The sequence below is a fragment of the Dama dama genome, chromosome 11, assembly GCF_033118175.1.
Source record: "Dama dama isolate Ldn47 chromosome 11, ASM3311817v1, whole genome shotgun sequence".
In the NCBI taxonomy this organism is placed as follows: domain Eukaryota; kingdom Metazoa; phylum Chordata; class Mammalia; order Artiodactyla; family Cervidae; genus Dama; species Dama dama.
The window spans coordinates 51,480,677-51,502,290 of NC_083691.1; positions in this window are offsets into that span (position 1 = coordinate 51,480,677).

Sequence of the window (21,614 nt, forward strand, 5' to 3'; positions counted from 1 at the left end):
AAAGGTTGTTGGCTGGTTCTTTTCAAAGTGAACAAGTAAGTGAATCAATGTAAATTTCCTGGAGAGGTCTAGTGGTTGCATCTGGATATAAATTATGTCAAATGTTTCCATCAGAAACTTGGATGAGGACATCCTTTATAAGGTGATTGATTTTATTGCTGGGAAAAGTAAGGTAAGGCAAAGCAGAAAAGTAAGGTAAGGCAAAAAGAAAATGAATATAGTAAATATGAATAATTATTTCTTAGAAAGATCATTTTTAAAGTAGATAAAATAATACTTAAGAAGCAGAAAGAATTTACAAATTCATCCAAAAACTGAAAATGAGAAAATAAAAAGGATTATGGACTTTCTTGGAACCCAACACTGGATATTCTAGTTTCTATTATTTGTATGCTCTGTTGGGGTAATTTTCTCTTAATCAAAACTGTTACTGATACGATAGTAGAGAAACATTAACTTATTTAAAATAAATATAGATGAGATAAGGGTTTCTAGAACAAACAATGGAAAATTTTTTTTAAACAGATTGCTTTTGAGTAGTATCTGGGAAAAGGGAAAAGATGATGATCTGTACATTCAAGTTTGTGCTGCAAGTTTTATTTTCCCTAAGTCAGTATTAGCCCATTGCTTCAAATATGTCTTTAGATATATTACGAAGTTATATCAATTATATCAGTCAATTGATTATAAGACCCTTCATTAAGAATGAAAAAAATATGTTTCACTGTAACTCAGTTCTTTAAAGGTACATAACATGTGTCCCATTTCTTTGAAATTTCTTCAATTGATTCTAGGTGATTTGACAATTTCACTTTCATTTAGTTGCATTGCTATTTGTGTACAGTGAAAATTGTGTTAGTGATTCTATGTGTGTATCTCAGAAATAGAATTTAATTTCTACTTGTGGGTACTACCTTTTCTTATATCCTACATTGTTCTTGGCAGTTGATTTACAACAAAATGTGGGTTCACTATCATTCCTCCAACAACAAAGATTTGTTTCACTCATATAAAATTCATATTGGACTGCTTTTTTTTCTGAACCCTGCTGCATAATCAAAGAGACATTTCATTTTAAGAATGACTTATAGTGTAATCTTTGTGATGTCATTTTAAATGGCAATTAAATTCAAAGCATGTAGTAACAATGAAATACATTAAACAATTGCATTGAAAAATAAAATAGGAATGATCAAGTCTGTGTATCTGCAGGCTTTGACAACTATTTCATGACTCCCAGTTGGCTGACAGAGATTATAAGACATACTGATAATGAGATAAAAATCAATTTTGTGTGTGCTACTTGCAAGAGAATGTGCATCTTAAAATCAATGAAATACAAATCATATTTTTCTTTCAACCCACTGCCATCTTCAGTATTTAATCCTTTCAGTTAGAAAGGTTAGTTAGTCCATAAAAAGAGAAAATACACAAACAAAAAATAAATAAAAAGAAGATTTTGCTTTTGCTATGTTTGTTCAGAGAGTATATTTATAGATAATTTACAGGAACATCAATGGCTAATGATGTTATCAAGATAGCAACATAAGTCATTCCAGATTACAGTCCCCCTCACAAGAATATCAACTATCCATAGACAAACACTGCTATGAAAATTCCAGAGTCTCCAGGTGTGGCTGAAGACTCCCCCCCTCCCAACCCCCCAGATGGCAGGGATAAAGAAGGACCACATAAGGTAGAAGTGTGGCTACACACAAACCACATGTAGTCTCCACCAGGTCAAAACAGTGACACCAAGAGGGCTCCCTTGGTCTTATGGTTTCTCCAGTGAGAAAAGAGACCTCAGCAAGGACGTTTGGCTCCTCCAGTATTGCAGGACACTTTCTAGGAGACCCACTCAGTCTTGCCTTATGGCACTCACTGCGGGAATTTGTGGGGCTTAACCACTGGGCATCAGCAAGACACAGAGAGAGTTTGGGGCTTACAGTAACTAGTGCTCAGACATTGGTAGTGTACCTGATGGCAGTGTCACACAGTCAGAGATTCCAGCCAGAGGCTCTGCCCATTTTCAGAGCTGAGCTGCTTCCCCTGTCTGGCAAAGGAGCTCATTTGGCAGTCATACCTGATTTGGGTCCCCAGTCAATGGACCATCCTAACTGGAGCCCATTCTACCACTCTGCCTGGACAGGGAAGCAAATTTTCAGCCCCACCAAACTGCTGAACACAGCTTTCATTCCCACCCATTCAGGAAGCCTAGCCAGAGAACCTGGGCAGTTTCAGAGCCCCCCTATAGCTTCACTCAGGCAGGGAGCCAAACCATCAACTTTCCCAACAGTAGAGCCTTGGCAGTGATCACACATAACCACTGAACCTGAATAATGACCCTGGGAAGCCCTGAAGCCCTCCCTATACCTCTGCCCAGCTACATAGCCCAGCCTACAATGTTACTTAGCAGTGTACATCCCTGACTGATTGCTGAACACAGCCTGTGGCCTCATTCAAGAGGAGTCTAACTAATCATAGGGCAGTCTCAGCCCCACCCAACTGCAAGATATAATTAGAGGCCATTCTCAACCAAAAAACCTAGCCAGCAATCTTGAACAGCAGAGAAGGACAGTCACAAAGAGAAGGACAGATTACAAAGCCCAGCCTGTACTCCAGCTTCCAACTTCAGGAAAGAACCTATGGCTCCAACTGAATGTGGGGACCAGGTCGCAGCACCACTAGATAATAGAGTACTTGAGACCCATCTAACCAGGAGCAATGGCAGAGTCAAGCTATTGCCCTCCTCATCAGCAGAGCTGGAACCAACCACTGGTACCACCCTGTCAGGGAAAATAGGCTATGGTTTTGCCTGTTCAGAACTGACTGCACAGTTCAACTGGTGTCCCCACCAGAATGTGGAGTACAGACAGCAGCCCAGCCTGATCAGATAGCCCACTCAGTAACTTCATCTGAACATAGATATCATTCACTGGTGGCGCTAGTGGGAAAGAAACCACCTGCCAATGCTGGCAGATATAAGAGACTTGGGTTCAATCCCTGTGTCAGGAAGATCCCTTGGAGGAGAGCATGGCAACCAAGTCCAGTATTCTTGCCTGGAGAATCCCAAGGACAGAATAACCAGGCTGGCTACAGTCCATAGGACCACACAGAGTCGGACATGACTGAAGTGGCTGAGCAGGTACATCAGTCACTGAGTCCGCCCAATTGAGTAGCACAGCTAGTGGCACATACCCTGAGCTCAGAGCATGCACTGTGCTCTCAAGCAACTTGGGTCCCCATAGCAAGCTGTTGCAAACCACAGATACTGCCAGCTAACTGTTCAGAACCTTAAACTGCTCTCATTTCATTCTTTTACATGTAGCTTTCCAGTTTTCCTAGCACCACTTGTTGAAGAAAATACCTTTTCTCCACTGTATAATCTTGCCTCCTTTGTGATAGATTAATTGACCATAAGTTTGCAGGTTAATTTCTTGGCTTTCTATACACGTGTGCATGCTCAATAATCTCTGACTATTCACAACTCCAGGGACTGTAGATGCCAGCCTTCTCTGTCCATAGGATTTTCCAGGCAAGAATACTGGAGTGGGTTGTCATTTCCTCCTCCAGGGATTTCTATCCCATTAATCTATATTTCTGTTTCTGCACCAGTATCATACCGGTTTTTGATTACTGAAGTTTGTAGTATAGTCTGACAACAGGGAGCTTGATTCTTCCATTGACTTTTTTTTTTTCCTCAGGATTGCTTTGGCTATCTAGGATCTTCCGTGCTTTCATGTAAATTTTAATGTTTTTGTCTAGTTTGATGAGCAATGCCATTGGTAATTTAATAGGGATTGCATTAATTTGTAGATTGCCTCGGGCAGTATAGTCACTTTGACAATATTGATTCTCCCATTCCAATAAGATGATATATCACTCCATCTATTTGTGACATTGTTGACTTCTTTTATTAACATTTTATAGTTTTCAGATTACATGTCTTTTGCTTCCTTAGGTTGGTTTATTCCTAGGGAATTTATTCTTTTTGATGTGATTGTAAATTGAATTGTTTAATTTCTCTTTTTGACCTTTCATTATTAGTGTACAGGAATGGAACAGATTTCTGTGTATTATTAAGTTTGTATCCTACAACTTTACTGAATTAATTTGTCATCTCTAGTAGTTTTCTGGTGACATATTTAGGATTTTCAATGTGTAGTATCATGTTATCTGCAAATAGTGAGAGGTTTACTCCTTTCCCATATCTGGATTCCTTTTACTTCTTTTTCTTCTCTGATTGCCATGGCTAAGACTTCTAAGGCTATGTTGAATAATCATGTGAAGAGTGGACTTCCTTTTCTTCTTCCTAATCTTAGAGGAAATGCTTTCAGTTTTTCAACATGGAAAATGATGTTTGCTGTGGGTTTGCTGTATATAGCCTTCATTATGTTGAGGTAGATTCCCTTTATGCCCACTTCCTGGAAGTTTTGTTTTTATCATAATTGGGGGTTGGATTTTTTAAATTGATTAATTAATTTTTGGCTGGGCTGGATCTTTGTTGTTGCATAAGGGCTTTCTCTAGTTGCAGTGAGCAGGGCTGCTATTCATTATGTTGCCCAGACTTCTCATTGCAGTGGCTTCTCTTATTGCAGAGCACAGGCTCTAGGGTGTGTGGGGTCAGTAGTTGCAGATGTGTGCTCAGAAGTTGTGGTGCATGGGCTTAATTTCCCCATGGCATGTGGAATCTTCCCAGACCAGGGACTGAAACTGTGTCCTCTGAATTGGTAGGCAGATTCTTTACCACTGGACCACCAGGAATGTCTTGGCTGTTGGGTTTTGTCAAAAGTGTTTTTGCATCTTTTGAGGTGATCATATGTTTCTTATTCTTCAGTTTCTTTGTCTGGTGGATCACATGGATTTGTGTGCACATACTGAAGAATGCTTGCATCCCTGGGACAAATTCCACTTGATTATTTTTAGTGTATTGTTGGACTCAGTTTGGTTGGATATTATTGGATATTTTTGTGTCCATATTCATCAGTGATATTGGCTTGTAATTTTCTTTTTGTGTGGTATCTTTATCTGGTTTTAGTATTAGGGTGATGGTAGTCTTGTAGAATGAGTTTGGGAGGGTTCTTTCCTCTGCAATATTTTAAATGACTTGCAGAAGGGTGGTTACTAACTCTTCTCTGAAATTAGAACATGCCAAACTCTAATCCACTGAAATAAATTCAAAATGGATCAAAGATCTAAATACAAGGCCAGACGCTATGAAACTCTTAAGGGATAATATAGGCAGAACACCCTTTAGCATCAGTTGCAATATATTTTTGATTCACCTGCTAGAGTAATGGAAAAAAAAAATGGGACCTAATTAAACTTAAAAGCTTTTGCACAGCAAAGGAAATCATAAATTAGACAAACAGACAACCCACAGAATGGGAGAAAATATTTGCAAATGAAGCAACCAATAAACAAATTATATTCAAAATATGCAAACAGCTCATGCAGATTTTTATCAAAAGCAAACAAACAAATAATCCAATCAAAAATGAGTGGAAGACCTAAACAGACATTTATTCAGAATAAGACATACAGGGGGCCAACAGGTGCATGCTCAACATCACTAATTATTAGACTGAAGCAAATCAAAACTACAAAGAGTATCACGTCACACTTGTTAGAATGACTGTCATTAAAAAGTTTACAAACAGTAAATGCTGGAGAGGGTGTGGAAAAAATGGAACCCTCCGACACTGTTGATTGGAATATAAATTGATGGTGCCACTATTGAGAATAGTATGGAGATTCCTTAAAAACAGAGCTATCATATGATCCAGCAATATCAATCCTGGGCATATATTTGGAGAAAACCATGGTCCAAAAGGATATATGCACCCCAATGTTCTTAACAATGCTGTTTACAATAGCCAAGACACAAAATCAATGTAAATATCCATTGACAGATGAATGGGTAATAATGGAATATTACTTAACCATATAAATGAATAAAGTTTTTAAAAAGAGATTAAAATAATTCCATTTTCAGAAACATGAATGGGCCTAAAATTATCATACTAAGTAAAGTAAGAAAAATGTCATGTGATATTGCTCAAATGTAGAATATTAATTTTTGAAAAAAAAATGATACACATAAAGTTATTTAAAAAACAGAAACATACTCACAGATATCAAAAATAAACTTGTGGTTACCAAGGAATAAATGTCTGGGGAAGGGATAAATCAGGAGCTTGGGATTAACATATACACAGTGTTATATATAAGGCAGATAGCCAGCAAAAACACTATATAGCACAGGAAAATCTACTCTATATTCTGTAACAATCAATATGGGAAAAAGTTTTAAAAATATATGTATATGTATAACTGAATCACTTTTCTGTACACCTGAAAGTAATACAATGTTGTAAAACAACTGTATTCCAATAAATAATTTTTTAAAAAGAATTTTAGTAGACTAAAGCACAGAAAACTAAACAAAATTAGGAAATTAATTAGGAATTAAGAAATTAATTAGCAAATTAATGCATGAAAAAGAGAAATTTGAAGAAAAATAGAAATCCTCAAAACATAAAAGGCAGAAATGTAAGTGCTGAAGAGTATTATGACTAAATTAAAGAATTCAGTAGAGAACCTCAATATCAGACTCCCACCAACCAGAAGAAAGAAGCAGTGATTTAGAAGGTAGGACCTTTAAAATTATTCAAACAGAGGAGCATAAAGAAAGAAAAAAATGAAAAAAGACAAAATCTCATGGGACTGTGGTATGCTAATGAAAGAAACTGTATACTATTTTGGGACTCAAAGAAAGGAAAGAGGAAGTCAACAAAAAGCAATAATGCTGAAAATTTTTCAACCTGGGGAGAGATATGGACATCCACATTCACAAGACTCAAAGAACCTCAAAGAGGTTGAACGTTATGAATGATTTTTTTTTTAAAGCTATAAATTTTTTCTTTGAAAATATACACATAATATACAAACCTTTAGCTATTTTAACCAGGACTAAAAAGCAAAATCACAAATGAAAGAAGAGTCTCTATAAAGGAGACCACAGAAATACAAAGAATCCCGATACTACTATAAATATATATATATATATATATATGTATATACCAACAAATTGGATAATCTGGAAAACAACCTAGAATACGTGGACAAATTTCCAAAGCAATCTTGAGGCAGAATTAAGCTGGGGGCATCACACTTCTTCATTTCAACTATTATTGCAAAACTATAGTAATCAAAATACTGCAATAAAAACAGAGTCATGGGAACAGAATGGAGAGTCTAGAAACACATGCGTATACAGTCACCTCATGTTAGACAGGGAGCCAAGAATAATCAATGGGGAAAGACAGTCTCTTCAATATATGGTTCTGGAAAAATGAATACTCAATGCAATGGAAAGAAGCTAGACCCCTTATATCACTCACAATAATTAATTTGAAATGGATTAAAGACTAAAATATAAGACAGGGAACCATGGAAGTCCTGGAAGAAAACACAGAGTAAGAGCTCCTTGACGTGGGTATTAACAATAATATTTTTTCAGTTAACAATAAAGTCACCAGCAACAAAATAAGCTTGCTTACGTCAGACTAAAAGGCTTCTACACAGCAAAAGGATCAATAAGCAAAATGAAAAAGCAATCTATGGAAATAGCTTTAATGGGAGAAAATATTTGCAAGTTACATATATTACAATGGGTTAAAATCCAAAATATATGAGGAAGTCATAAATTCAATAGCAGTAAAATAATATACCAATTTTAAAAATAAGCAAAATATCTGAAAAGGCATTTTTTTCCAAAGTTGCTATTCAAATAGCCAATAGGTTCAGGAAAAGGTGCCAAACATCACCCTTCATCAGGAAAGTGTGATTCAAAACCACAATGAAATGTCAGCTCACACCTGTTAGAATGACTTGTATCAGAAAAACAAGAGATATCACGTGTTGAGGTTGTGGAGAAAAGCAAGTTCTTATGCTATTGATGGGAATATAAATGGATATAACCACTCTGGAAAACAGTATGGCAGTTCCTTAAAAACTTAAAAATAGAAACACCATATGATTCAATCATTCCATTTCTGGGTATATATCCAAAGGAAATAAAAACAGGATGTGCATTCCCATATTCATTGCATCATTATTCACAATAGCCAAGACATGGAAACAACAGCCATAAAATATGAAAATCCTCCCATTTGTGATAAAATAGATGTATCCTGACTGCATTATGCTATGTGAAATAAGACAGAGAAATATAAATACTGTATGATCTCACTTCTGTGTGGAATGAAAAACAAACAAACAAACATATAAGCAAACTAGTGGATTGGTGGTTGCCAGGGTGAAGATGAGGGCACAGTGGGGGAAGTGGGTGAAAAGCATCAAAAGGTACAAACTTCCAAATATAAGGTAAGTAATTTCTGGGTATGTAACATGCTGCATGGTTACTATAGCTAATAATACTTTATTGTATATTTGAAAGTTGCTGAGAGTAAATACAAAACCTTCTCAACAAACACACACACATACCCTTGTGACCATGGACCTGTTAACTAACACTGTGGTAGTCATGTTGCTATATAATATGTCAATTATATCACAGTGACGGTGACAGTGTTAGTCGCTCAGTCATGTCTGCCTCTTTGTGACCCCATGGACTGCAGCCCATAGGCTCCTCTGTCCATGGAAGTCTCCAGGCAAGAATACTGCAATGGGTTGCCATTCCCTTCTTCAGCCAAAGAATAATAAAAAAATAAAATACAGGAATGTCTAAATTCAACTATTTCATGACATGTAATTTCACTTTACTTCCTATTTGTTATCCTTAGTATTTGTACTTGATTGATGGAAAGTTTGGTCATGGATTGTCAAGCTACAGTCAATTTCCTTCTATGCCTTTGTGTCGTTGAAGAGCTATGAATGGATTTTACTTGCTTACATCTTTTAACAGTTGAGAAAATGCAAAATAAGGAAGACATTTTTACCTATTATAAAATTTAGATATATGATACATAAAATTTTTGAATATATAAATATATAAATTTTGATCTAATACAAATTTTACAAAATTCAAATTTTAGTATATGTAAAAAAGTTTTATTGGAACAAAGTCACATACATTTGTTTATGTACTATCTGTGAATGCTTTTGCATTACGCAGAAGAGTTGAGTTGTTCCAATAGAGATCATATGTCCTTGAAATCTTAAACTAATCCATTCTAGAAAAAAGTTTGTAGATATCAGCTCTCTGATAACTTTTATGGCCTTTATTGGTTTTGTCCAAATAATATTGTATCTGAATGATAGTTTGGATTTTCTTTTTAATTTTCTGATTTCAAATTAGAGAAAGTACCCCCTTTTAAATTTTTACCTAATTGTGTCCAAGTTTATTCATTTCAGTACAGTGAAATCTGCCAAAGTGTTTTTCTGCCTCTTTCTTGGAACTCTTACTTGTAATTTTCCAAATAAACTAGAATTATCGTAATCACTTCCTCTTTGACCCAAGAGGTATTTAGAAAGCTTTCATCTTTCTGGATACTTCAGATGGTTTGATTTTCTTTTTTAACTTTTTTATTCTTTTCTTATTAATCAGACTTACTTTGCTCTGAATTCAGAAAATGAGGTTTGGATAATTTATAATCCTGTAGAAATAATATATGATACTTTTTTGAAAATGAGGAATTTGAAAAGAATTTTCAGTATGCATTTTCATTGATATATATGGAGTTAGATTTATATATTAATTATATGCATTATATGCCTGTAATCCTTACTTAAATTTTGATTAACTCATCTCTCAAAGGTCGATGACATTATTTTAAGGTTATAAGTAATCTTATTTTCATATCAGGAGTTTACACACAGAAACCATTTAAAAATTCACTCACTGTATATTTTAGGAGGCCTTAAACTGTAGCAGACCAAAAAAAAAAAGAGAGCTTCTGTTCTCAAAAAGCTCTCATGATGGGAGATATTTTATGGAAATCAAAGCAATGTAAAACAAGAGCAGAAGAAAATTTTCAATTTCATTTCTAAAAAAGGATAAATATAAGATACTATAGATCTCCTGGTAGCTCAGTTGGTAAAGAATCTGATTGCAATGCTGGAGACCCTGGTTTGATTCCTGGGTCTGGAAGATCCCTTAGAGAAAGGATGGGCTTCCCACTCCAGTATTCCTGGGCTTCCCTGGTGGCTCAGACAGTACAGAATCCACCTGCAATGTGGGAGACCTGGGTTCGATGCCTGGGTTGGAAAGATCCACTGGAGGAGGGTATGGCAACCCACTCCAGTATTCTGGCCTGGAGAATTCCATGGGGGTTTCACTTAGTTCTTCTAAGTTAGTATTAAAGGATAAGTATAAGATACTATAGGTATGCCTTGGGGGGGTTTATTCTAAGGACATTTTCCCACTGTGTTTTTATCTTAGATATTATTTGTATTTGAATGGTTTGGTTTCCTTTTGTATGGTTCTGTATGGTTTCCTACTTAGTGTGTGTGTGCTGGGGAGAAAGTGATAGCTAGGAGAAGCAAAAATGTGAACGTGTTAAGGGAGGAGAGAACAGGAAACTGCAAATGAAAGGAGATAAAGAGGGTTGGAGTGAACAGAAGAGAAAAGAGTGGCATGAGGTACCCAAGGCTGGTCCTCTGTCTAGAGGACAGAGTACTGAGGATTCTGCATTACTTCCTAAGAGACAAGGGAGGATTTTAAACAAGGAATACCATGGTCCTATTTAAAATTTCTCCCATTTCAAATACATTTGTTTTCTTCAGTGGAAAGGATGATTTGGAGAGGTTGGGCAAGATTGCATAGAGGAATAAAATTCAGGATGCCAAACTCTACCACTATTTACAAAAGGGAAGTATTTGCTATTTCTGCTTGCAAACTTGAAATCTATCAGTTTTAGAGTTAATGTTATGATCTGTTTTGCTTGTTTGTGTCTGTAGTGAGTTCCCCCCTGAATTTTCCTTGCATTTGTCTGTATCTCCAGAGTCATCATTATTTCTTTAAAAAGTATATAGATGTGGGTGCATATTTTCATTTTATGTGAATAGCATTGTGTTACTTATTGATTGTATTTTGCTGCTTTTAACCGCTGCCTAATTCTACACAATGTCCATATATGTCCATCTCATTTTACAGTTTCACTCTCTTAATCATGTATAACCAGGGTGTTTCAAGCTCTCTCAAATAACAAATAATGTCACAGTTATTATAGCCATGTATACATAGAGTTACTATGTATATAGTACATATAGTCATGTATGTTGTTTAATGGAGCTATGTGAGCTTTTCTTTGTGATATACATCCAGAGCAAATTTCAAGAACCTGTCTGCGATAGGAGGAGTTGGTTGGATCGCATCATTGACTCAATGGACATGAGTTTGAGCAAACTCCATGAGGCAGTGAAGAGCAAGGAAGCCTGGCGTGCTGCAGTTCATGGCGTGGCAAAGAGTAGGACATGACAGAGCAACTGAACAACAAATCAATAGTATACATGTCTGTCTCCAGGCTGTCCACCCTGGTTTCCCTTCCAAGAAACATAAATGAAGATCTTTATTTTGTCACAGTTCACCGAACCTTCATATTATTAAGCTTCTAGTTTTTAAATATATTTAGGATAAAATGATAACTAAAATTTTTATTTTAAATTCTGAATGGTGGGGCAAATTAAGGGAGTAACACTGAAATATATACATTATCATGTGTAAAATAGATAGCTAGTGGGAAGTTGCTTTATAACACAGGGAACTCTGATGCTCTGTGATGACCTAGAGGGGTGAGATGAGAGAACTGGGAGGGAGGCTCAAGAGAGAGAGAATATATTAATATGTGTACTTACTGCTGATTCACGTTGTTGTATGGCAGAAACAACCACAATGTTGTAAAACAATTATCTTACAACTAAAAATAAAAAAGAACAGTAACTAGTATTAATAATAAGCATTACCAAGTCAGAAAGAGCAAGGATATTCTTCTTTGCTTTTTGCCAAGACATTCCTGCTCTGATACATCAATAAAAATGATCTTTAATTTTTTCTTACAAAAAAATCCAAATGTACCTAAAACTACAGAGATGAGTAAAATGCATCCTTTTCAGTTAATGGTTATTTACATTTGCTTTATTTGTGTTGGTTTTTCCATCATTTTGCTGACATATTTAATTAAAATCCTAGCATATTGATTTCCTTTTCCTGCTGTAACAAATTATTAAAAATTTAAATGCTTGAAATACCACAGATTCTGGTGGTCAGAAGTCCAAACTGAGTCTCACTGTGATAAAATCAAGTTACTGGAAGAATTCTGCTCATTTCTGAATTCTCTAGAGAGATTTTATTTTCTCGCCTTTTCCAGCTTCTCTACGCTGCTCCCATTCCTTGGCTTCTGGTCCCAATCAATTTTCAAAGCTAGCCATGACCGGTGGATCTTTCTCATACCACATCACTGACACTGAATGTTAGACTTCTGTCTCATACAGTCAAAGCATCCTTGTAATTAGGTTGAGCCCATTCAAACAATAGAGGACAGTTTCCTTATTTTGAGATCACCTTCTTATCAATCTTAATTCTATCTACTATCTTGATTTCCCTTTTGCAATGTAACACACTATGTTACAGATTCCAACAATAATGATGTGAACATCTTAGAGAGGTCATTGTTCTACCTAACACACTTAGGTATCATCCATCAATGATTCATTTCTCAAGTCTAAGGATACTTTGTTATATAACCACAATACCAGAATTGTGTCCAAAAAGTGCTGGTCTTTGTTTCTTTATTTTTTGAAATCAAGAGCCAAAGAAGATCTGCTCACTGCATTTGGTTGTTTTTATGTCACTTAAGCACTTATTGCAATCTTATTGTTTTTCAAGAAATTGATTTGTTGAAAGGAGTGAATCCAACCTCCTGCAGAAAATCCCACTTTATATATTTGTTGTAATGATTCATGATGTTGAGGTAATTGTAGCTTCTTTAATCCTCAAGCTAGAGCTAAACACCTAAAGAGATTCAAATTCAGTGTATTTGGTGAAAATATCTGTTTTTTCTTCTATATATTTCACTTTGTATCCCATTAGGAAGCTCATAATATTTCCACACTCTGTTGTACTGAAATGAGGTTTCAGCATTCATTCTTATGTTTGAAACTTGCCTACTGCCAGCAGCTATGAAATTTTATTGCCTCCACTCTGCCACTGATGGAAATCTTGGTGCATTTTTTAAGATTATCCACCTGGTCGTTATCTATGAGGGTCATATTGCCATCATTAAATTAGGCTGTTTTGTCTTAAGTAGACTTTCCTGGTGGCATTTGGTCTCATCTATGCTATATTTTTATAAAGCTTGTCTACAGTTTTTGGTAGGTGGATAGTGCTTTTTCCTATATTTCAAGGCTGTTACAGAATTATCTATTTATTTACTGCTTTTGACATTTTAATGGAAATTTTTGAAGGAGGAAGACTCAGTTGGATATTTATATCATTTGCTGATGATTTTATCTGTAGAGACCCAGATGACATATTTCTGATAATAATGTCTATTGATTATGAGCAAATATAGAAAAATCAACAGCATGATTTTAGTAACTCAAATATATGTGAAGCAAACAAAATAGAAATATGTATATGCATTTTAGTGGAGAAGGAAATGGAAACTTAATCCAGTATTCTTGCCTTGAAAATCCCATGAAGAGAGAAGCCTGGTGAACTGCGTTCTTGGGGTCACAAGAGTCGGACAAGACAACAACTGAACAACAAATGCATTTTAAAAATAGCAGTTCAAACACATAGCAGATACATATTGCTAGTATTCTGATAATGTCTAATGCATGCATGATTGATGAACTTCTTCCAATTTATGACCTCTCCTCAGGAGACTGTGGACTTCAGAGTAGAAACCATGACTCAAGGAATACGATTTTGAATTTGGATTTCAATGGGATTTATTATCTAAATTAATTCATAATCCCTAGGTTATGGAATTGCAGTTGAAAATTAGTACTTTAATATTTAAATGATTCATAGAATGAATTACCTTTTCAGCAGCAAAATTTTATCCTAGGGGTGTAAAAATATGTACCATGGTTTCACAAATTATCCTTTTTTGTCCATAAATGGTTTTATATTAATTTTATTATTCAATAAGTATTTATATGTGTGTCTATGTATCTTTTTTTTTTTTTTTTTTTTTTTGCTGTTTTGCTGCTATATTTTAGGGGTATAGCAGTAAGAAAAGTAGTTACTATTAAATTGTTCTTATAGAGTTTATAATCAATTCTGAGAAGATGGATCTGATTTTCATTCTCTCTGGTGGCTCAACAGTAAAGAATTTGCCTGCAATGTAGGAGTCACAGGTTTGATTCCTGGTTTGGGAAGATCTCCTGGAGAAGGGAATGACAATCCACTCCAGTATTCTTGCCTGGTAAATCCATGGACAAAGGAGCCTTGCAGGTTACAGTCCACAGGATCACAAGTGACTAAATCAACCACCCACCACCTGGGATAAGATAGGGGTATTTTTGGTATTGAGGGCAGTTCTGCTCTTTGGAACAAGGGAAGAAAGAGCCTGTATATTTGTTCTTATTTCTTTATCTGTGAATAATAGAAAACACGAAATGAACAGTGGCTTACTCAAAAAAAGAGGTTTATTTTTGTCATCTTGAGGTTCAGTTCAGTTCAGTTGCTCAGTCATGTCTGACTCTTTGTGACCCCAAGGACTGCAGCAAGCCAGGCTTCCCTGTCCATCACTGACTCCCAGAGCCTATTCCTGATGTAATCAGTCCAATTGCTGGTATAACTGTCTTCTACTTTAAGGATTTTAATGATCAGGATTCAATCAGGGAAGTAGAAAGACTAACAATTATGATTAAAGGATATGTAATAGGAATTAAACAGGATATAATTTTGGAAAGAGCTGTGAAGTAAAAATTTCAGAGAGTGTCGGGGGGATGATACAATCTATCTCTGACCAATCAATCTGAAAAGTCAGGCATGTCGAATGGCTAATATGATCCTGCAAAGAAAAAGCTCATGTGGAGGTCTATAGAAAATTCTATTTCTGTGTTACGTTCTCTGTGGGTCTATTGCCATGCTTCTCTTGGGAGGCCTGCATCTGCTGTTGGCTAAAAAGGATGAGCATTTGGGAAGATCTGGACATGGAATAGAGGAGTGAGGGGGCTTGCACCTTCCCATCTGCTTGTCACAATGCCTGATCTTGGTGACCATCAGAGAATAATGGCTTCTGCCTCAGTGTCACCCCCAAAATGTCCTGCAAATTCTTCTTTGGAAAACTATCCCAGAGCCTTCCAGAGAGTATGATTCTGGAGAAAGAACTATACTAAGTCTACATACATCATGTGAAATGCCAGACTGGATGAAGCACAAGCTGGAATCAAGATTTCCAGGAGACATATCAGCAACCTCAGATATGCAGATGACACCACCATTATGGCAGAAAAGAAGGGGACTAAAGAGCCTCTTGATGAAGGTGAAAGAGGAAAGTGAAAAAGCTGAATTAAAACTCAACATTAAAAATCTAAGATCATGGCATCTGGTTCCATCTCTCCACGGCAAATAGACGGGAAAAAAATGGAAAAAGTGACAGATTTTATTTTCTTTGTCTCCAAAACCACTGCAGATGTTGGCTGCAGCTACACAATTAAAAGACACTTGCTCCTTGGAAGAAAAGCTATGACAAACCTAGACAGCATACTAAAAAGTAGAGACATTACTTTCCAACAAAGTTCTGTCTAGTCAAAACTATGATTTTTCCAGTAGTCATGTATGGATGTGAGAGTTGGACCATAAAGAAGGCTTAACACTGAAGAACTGATGCTTTTGAACTGTGGTGCTGGAGAAGACTCTTGAGAGTTCCTTGGACAGCAAGGAGATTCAAACAGTCAATCCTAAAGGAAATCAATCTTGAATATTCATTAGGAGGAGTGATGCTGGAGCTGAAGCTCTAATACTTTGGCCATCTGATGTGAAGAAATGAGTCATTTGAAAAGACCCTGATGCTGGAAAAGATTGAAGGCGGGAGGAGAAGGAGATGACAGAGGATAAGATGGTTGGATGGTATCACTGACTCAATGCAAATGAGTTTGAGCAAGCTCTGGATGATGGTGAAGGACATGGAAGCCTGGTAGGCTGCAGTCCATGGGGTTGCAAGGAGCTGGACAAAACAGATTGACTGAAAATAGCAAAGCAGGAGGTTGACATGGGTAGAATATTGTGAGAGAAATTTAAGTAGTAAGGTAAAGAAGGTAAAATGGTAAAAAATTATGTGAGATTTTAGTAAAAAAGAGGGATTATCAAATATATTTTATAGGTAAATGCAGATAAAGAAAAATATTAAGTATTAGAATAACAAATTATGAGTTAGCTACTTCTGGTTTGCTTCTCTGTTTCAATCTATTTTTCATTACATTATTGATAAAACAACAATGACTTGAATTCAGGACTATTTTGCCTTTTTCAGACAGACATGCTATCTGGGTGAGTTTAAGAAATGAGCCCTGACATACTGGATTGGGCAGTGATGGAGTATATGTTCCTAATGCATTTGGCAATTGCTCTGAGGGAAATTACTTTGTTCTTACTCAGATAGATATCATCCTGTTCTCCCTAAATAAAATGTCTATAACCAGTCATTTCTGTGTGAAGAAGAGGGATGGTCAGTATTGAATAAGAAGTATACATTGTTGAGATTTATTAAGAAGAGAGTTAAGCGTTGAAGAGACACACACTGGTGCAGTTTTTTCCCCTGGTAGCTCAGCTGAATTTTGCATTCAGAGATCCAGTGGGCCTTATCATGTCTATCCAAGGATGCCACATTATTAGGAAAATGCCTATGGCTTCTAGGAGAGGAGGGTGGAAGTTTGCAAGCCGAGAACTAGAGCTTTAAAAAAAAAAAAAAGTTCTCACAGGAAATGCCATTAAAAGAAAATACCCTACAATAAAGCTGTGTTTCTTTGCACAACCATCTGGCAGTGTTCCATATTGTGCTTTCTGAAGAATATCTTACAGGGAAGAGAGGAATGAAGTAGGTACAGCTCCTACCTGTGAATTTTTTTTAAATAATAATTTCATTTTATTATTTATTTATTTTTGCCTATGCTGGGTCTTCATTGCTACTCAGGCTTTTCCCTAATTACAGCAAGTAGGGGCTACTCTCTAGCTGCAGTGCATGGACATCTTGCAGTAGCTTCTCTTGTGGAACACAGGCTCTAGGGCGTGCATGCTTCAGTAGTTGCAGCACATGGACTCAGTAGTTGAGGTTCCTGGACTCTAGAGCACAGGCTCAATATTTGTGGCACAAGGGCTTAATTGCTCCATGGCATGTGGGACGCTTCCCAGACCAGCGATCAAACTCATGTCTTTTGTACTGGCAGGTGGATATTTTATCACCGGGTCACCAGGGAAGCCCCTCTACCTGTGAATGTTAGAGAAACATAATTTAAGCACTAATAAATTTTGTGCCAGAGAATTTTCTCCTTCTATAGAAAAAGAATCTACATTTGACAGCTGGATATGTGTCTGCCTGAAGACTATATTATCCAGTCTCCCTTAGTGTTGGATGTGGTCATGCAATCAAATTCTGCTAAGGAAATGAAAACAGAAGTGGTGAGGGTACTTTTCAGTATTTGCCTCTGAAGGAAGATGGCTCACTCTTATCCCTTTGCATTTCACCTTCTGGTTAGGTGCAAATGCAGGTTATCCTCAACCAAGAGATTATGTTAGAAAAGGATGCCAATCATACAGATGATCTTAGATTTAAAAGAATCTGGATTCTTGTGGTAAGAGCCACAAATATATTCTCACTGCTCCCATCAATAGTTGGAATTCTTTCTACATTTCCTTGAATGTAGGATGGCCCCATAGTTGGCCATAAGCAAGACACTGTACTAGAAATGACTCTAAAATTTCTAATATCAACTTCTAAAAGAATCACATGTTTCAGCTTTTGCACTTTTTGTGACATTCTATTTTGGAAGTCAGTTGCATAATCTTATTATCCAGAAACCACCATTCTTTTGAATGAAAGTATTAGTTGTTCAGTTGTGTTCAACTCTTTGCAACCCCTTGGAGTGTAACCCACCAGGCTTTTTTTTTTTTTTTTTTTTCACAGGATTTCCCAGCCAAGAATACTGGAGTGGGTTGCCATTTCCTTCTCCAGGGGATCTTCCTGACCCAGGGATGGAATCCATGTCTCTTGCATCTCCTGCATTGGCAGGTAGATTTTTTACTGTTGAGTGACCAGGGGAGAGAGCCCCAAATAGCTGTGTTAGAGGCTGCATGGACACACAAAAAATGCTTGACTGACACCTAGCTGTTTGAACTACTCCAGGTGAAACACAAAACATGAGTGAGCAAGAACACTGGGACCTTCTATCCCTGGCATACACCACGAGAAACAGAAGAACAATCCAGCTCAGTGCAGACCAGGTTAAAGAATTATGAGGAATTATGAGAAATAATAAAATGGTTGTTGCTTTAATTTCATAAATGTTGGAATGTTGGCATACTTTATTATGCAGTATAGACTATTGGAACACTCTTCCTTTTTTCTTTTTTTTTAGTAATCCCACTGACATCTCACCCAGTGTCCACTGGGGCCTGATGGTAGAAGGAGAGACACTAAGGAGCAGGATTTTTACCTCCTTCCTATCCTCATTCCCTCCCTACTAGTTGGGAAATACCATATTTTGAACCTCAATAGAAGCCCAATAAGAGAATTGACTATAGAGCATTTGCCTTGATATTCTTCTTCTTCTTCTTTTAATTGAAATAACTTTGGTTTAATGAAGTAGCTATTATATAAGATTCATGTGTACACCATTATATTTCTACTTCTCTGTACATTACAACATCCTCACCACCCAATTAGTTTTAATTCTATCATCTGATATAACCACACTGCTTTTTCTTTGAAAACCACTCAGGGCAGCTCTGCCTGAACCATGAAGTATTAGGTAGGAAGTCAGGCATGAGCAAGGAGAGGTGGCCTAGCAGAAAAAGATTCAAGCTAATCTCTAAACCCCAGCCCAGATACATTCCAGTGTGGCCCAGGAGAGCTCACAGATCTGCAACCAACTAAGCATAGGGACTTCTCCAACTCTGGCACAGGCGACCTTGCACTGCTGTGTTCTCGAGTGACCTTAGGAAGCCAGGAGCCCATTAAAGATTCATAAATATTCTATACATACATACATGTGATTATAACAGAACAAATTATGGGAAAGACGTGCATTAGATCCTGCTGTTATGTAACTTGTAAGTATCAATCAAAACTGTCAGTCCACACCCACCTAGATGAATATGTAAAAGCCCTGTCTTGAAAACACCAGTACCTCACCATTCTGGGACCACTGCCTCTCTTGGTTTGGCCCACCTCTCCCTTGGGGTGTTCTTTCTGTTCTTAATAAACTTGCTTTTGCCACAAATAAAACCTCAGATTCTTCTTTGTGTCCTTACCAAGACCTGAGGCACACAAGGGAGTGTCCTCTTCAGCACTCCTCAAATCTGGTAACAGAAGCTTGAGTATCATGGTTTAAGCCATTGAGTTGACAAGACCCGTTTACAAATGATGGTTGCAAATCCTTTCTTTCTCCCTCTTGACCTCAGATCTCAGGTCTCTTACACTCAACTAACTTTTATTGATTCAAAAATCTATACAACTTATGTTCCAATTCAGCTATATGACAACCAGTGATTTTTTTTTAAACCATAAATGTTTTACTGTTGAACTGTGAAGCTTATAATTTTTAATTTAATTTGAACACATTTTAAAGATTGTACTGGGAATTTTAAATAGATGTTTTTACTGTTAATGACATCACAGGTTTTATTGACTATATTCCAGTCTATTTAATTGCTGAGAAGCAAATATATTAAATTTGTTAAGTTTTTCGGTTCTTACATGTGCTGTAAAAATGGCCAAATACTTCACTGTGCTATCTAGCATTTTATATATATCAAAGCTTAAAATTATTATTTATTTTATCTTAATATATTAAATGAATGAAATTCCCACAATGTTATTATTGCTATGGCAGATTTTATTTTTTCTATGGTATTGCATTCTTTTTTTCCCCATATTATAAATTTATTATTGTGCTCCTATGAGTTTCTGGTGTCTCAATAATTCTGCCCCATCATAAGTGTGTTATCTCCATTCTTGGAACTTTTTTATCCACCCTATGGGGAAGCAAGACTATTAAGGCATCAATAGTGATTCCATCCTTAGTGCTAAAGGAGGTATGAAACATCGTATAAAGAGAAAAGAAATATATGTTAATGCTCAACTTTCAGAGTGAAATGCAACCAAAATCTTGAAGGAAAGAATGTGTGCATGTGCGCATGCTGTCATGGCCAACTCTTTGTGACCCCATGGACTGTAGCCTGCTAGGCTCCTCTCTCCATGGAATTTTCCTGGCAAGAATACTGGAGTGGGTTACTATTTCCTGCTCCCGGGGATCTTCTCAACCCAGGGATCAAACCCATGTCTTCTGAGTCTCCTGCATTGGCAGGCAGATGCTTTGCCACTGAGCCACCTGGGAAGCCCTCAAGGAAAGAATATTTACACTTAAAAATGGAATTCATAATATAATATTCAATGGCCCCAAACCTTTTAAAAATCAGTCCCTGAGACTCTAAATGCCCTCTTACTTCTTCACAGAAACAAATAAACAAAAAAATTCTTCCAAAACATTTATTCAAATGAAATTTAAGATTCTGATGTTTTGTGAAATATTTACTATGTAACATCACTGAGTACTTTTCCTTTGTGTAGACATAAGAGTATAGCATTCAAAAGTTGTCAGAGACTGTACAAACTGTCTCATTCAAAGCTCTTTCTTTGTAAGGAAAAATACATGCGTAGCCCGATGCAAATGATGGTCTTTTCTGTTAACACACATACACATGCACACATGTGCACACACACAGATCTTCTACTTAACCTCTACAAAACTCGAGATTCTAATTAGCTAATCTTTTAAAAGTTTTATAGCAATGAATTGTCTTATAACTGTATCTCCTTTGCATCATATTTGTTATATCATATTCACATATATAACTTCTTGAATAATCCTCCCAAATCCTCTTTTTGTTATATTACTTTCTACTCTTGAATGAATTTTCCAGTACCAAGATGATCAAGGTCATAAGTTCTAACATTAAAGATGATATAATAACTTTTCCTGTTTTGAAATATTATGCTTCCATTAATTTGAAAAGAAAGTTTCCGATCCATAATGATCAAAATACCTTGTTATACACATCATTTTTAAACTTTTTAGATACCTTCAAAGATGTGAGTTATCCTCATCTTTATGTATAAATATGCCTAATATGTATAGGGTAAAGGATGAGAGTGTAAAAAAACAGTTGAAAACTCAATTATTAAAAAAAAAAATCCAAGATCATAGCATCCAGTCCCATAACTTCATGGCAAATAGAAAAGGAAAATGTGGAAGCAGTGTCTAATTTCTTCTTGGGCACTAAAATCACTCTGGATGGTGACTGCGGCCATGAAATTAGAAGAGGATTCCTTCTTAGCAGGAAAGCTATGACAGACCCAGACAGTGTGTTAAAAAGCAAGTTCAAGGGGAGTTGTGATGCTCACTGTCCTTGTAGGAGT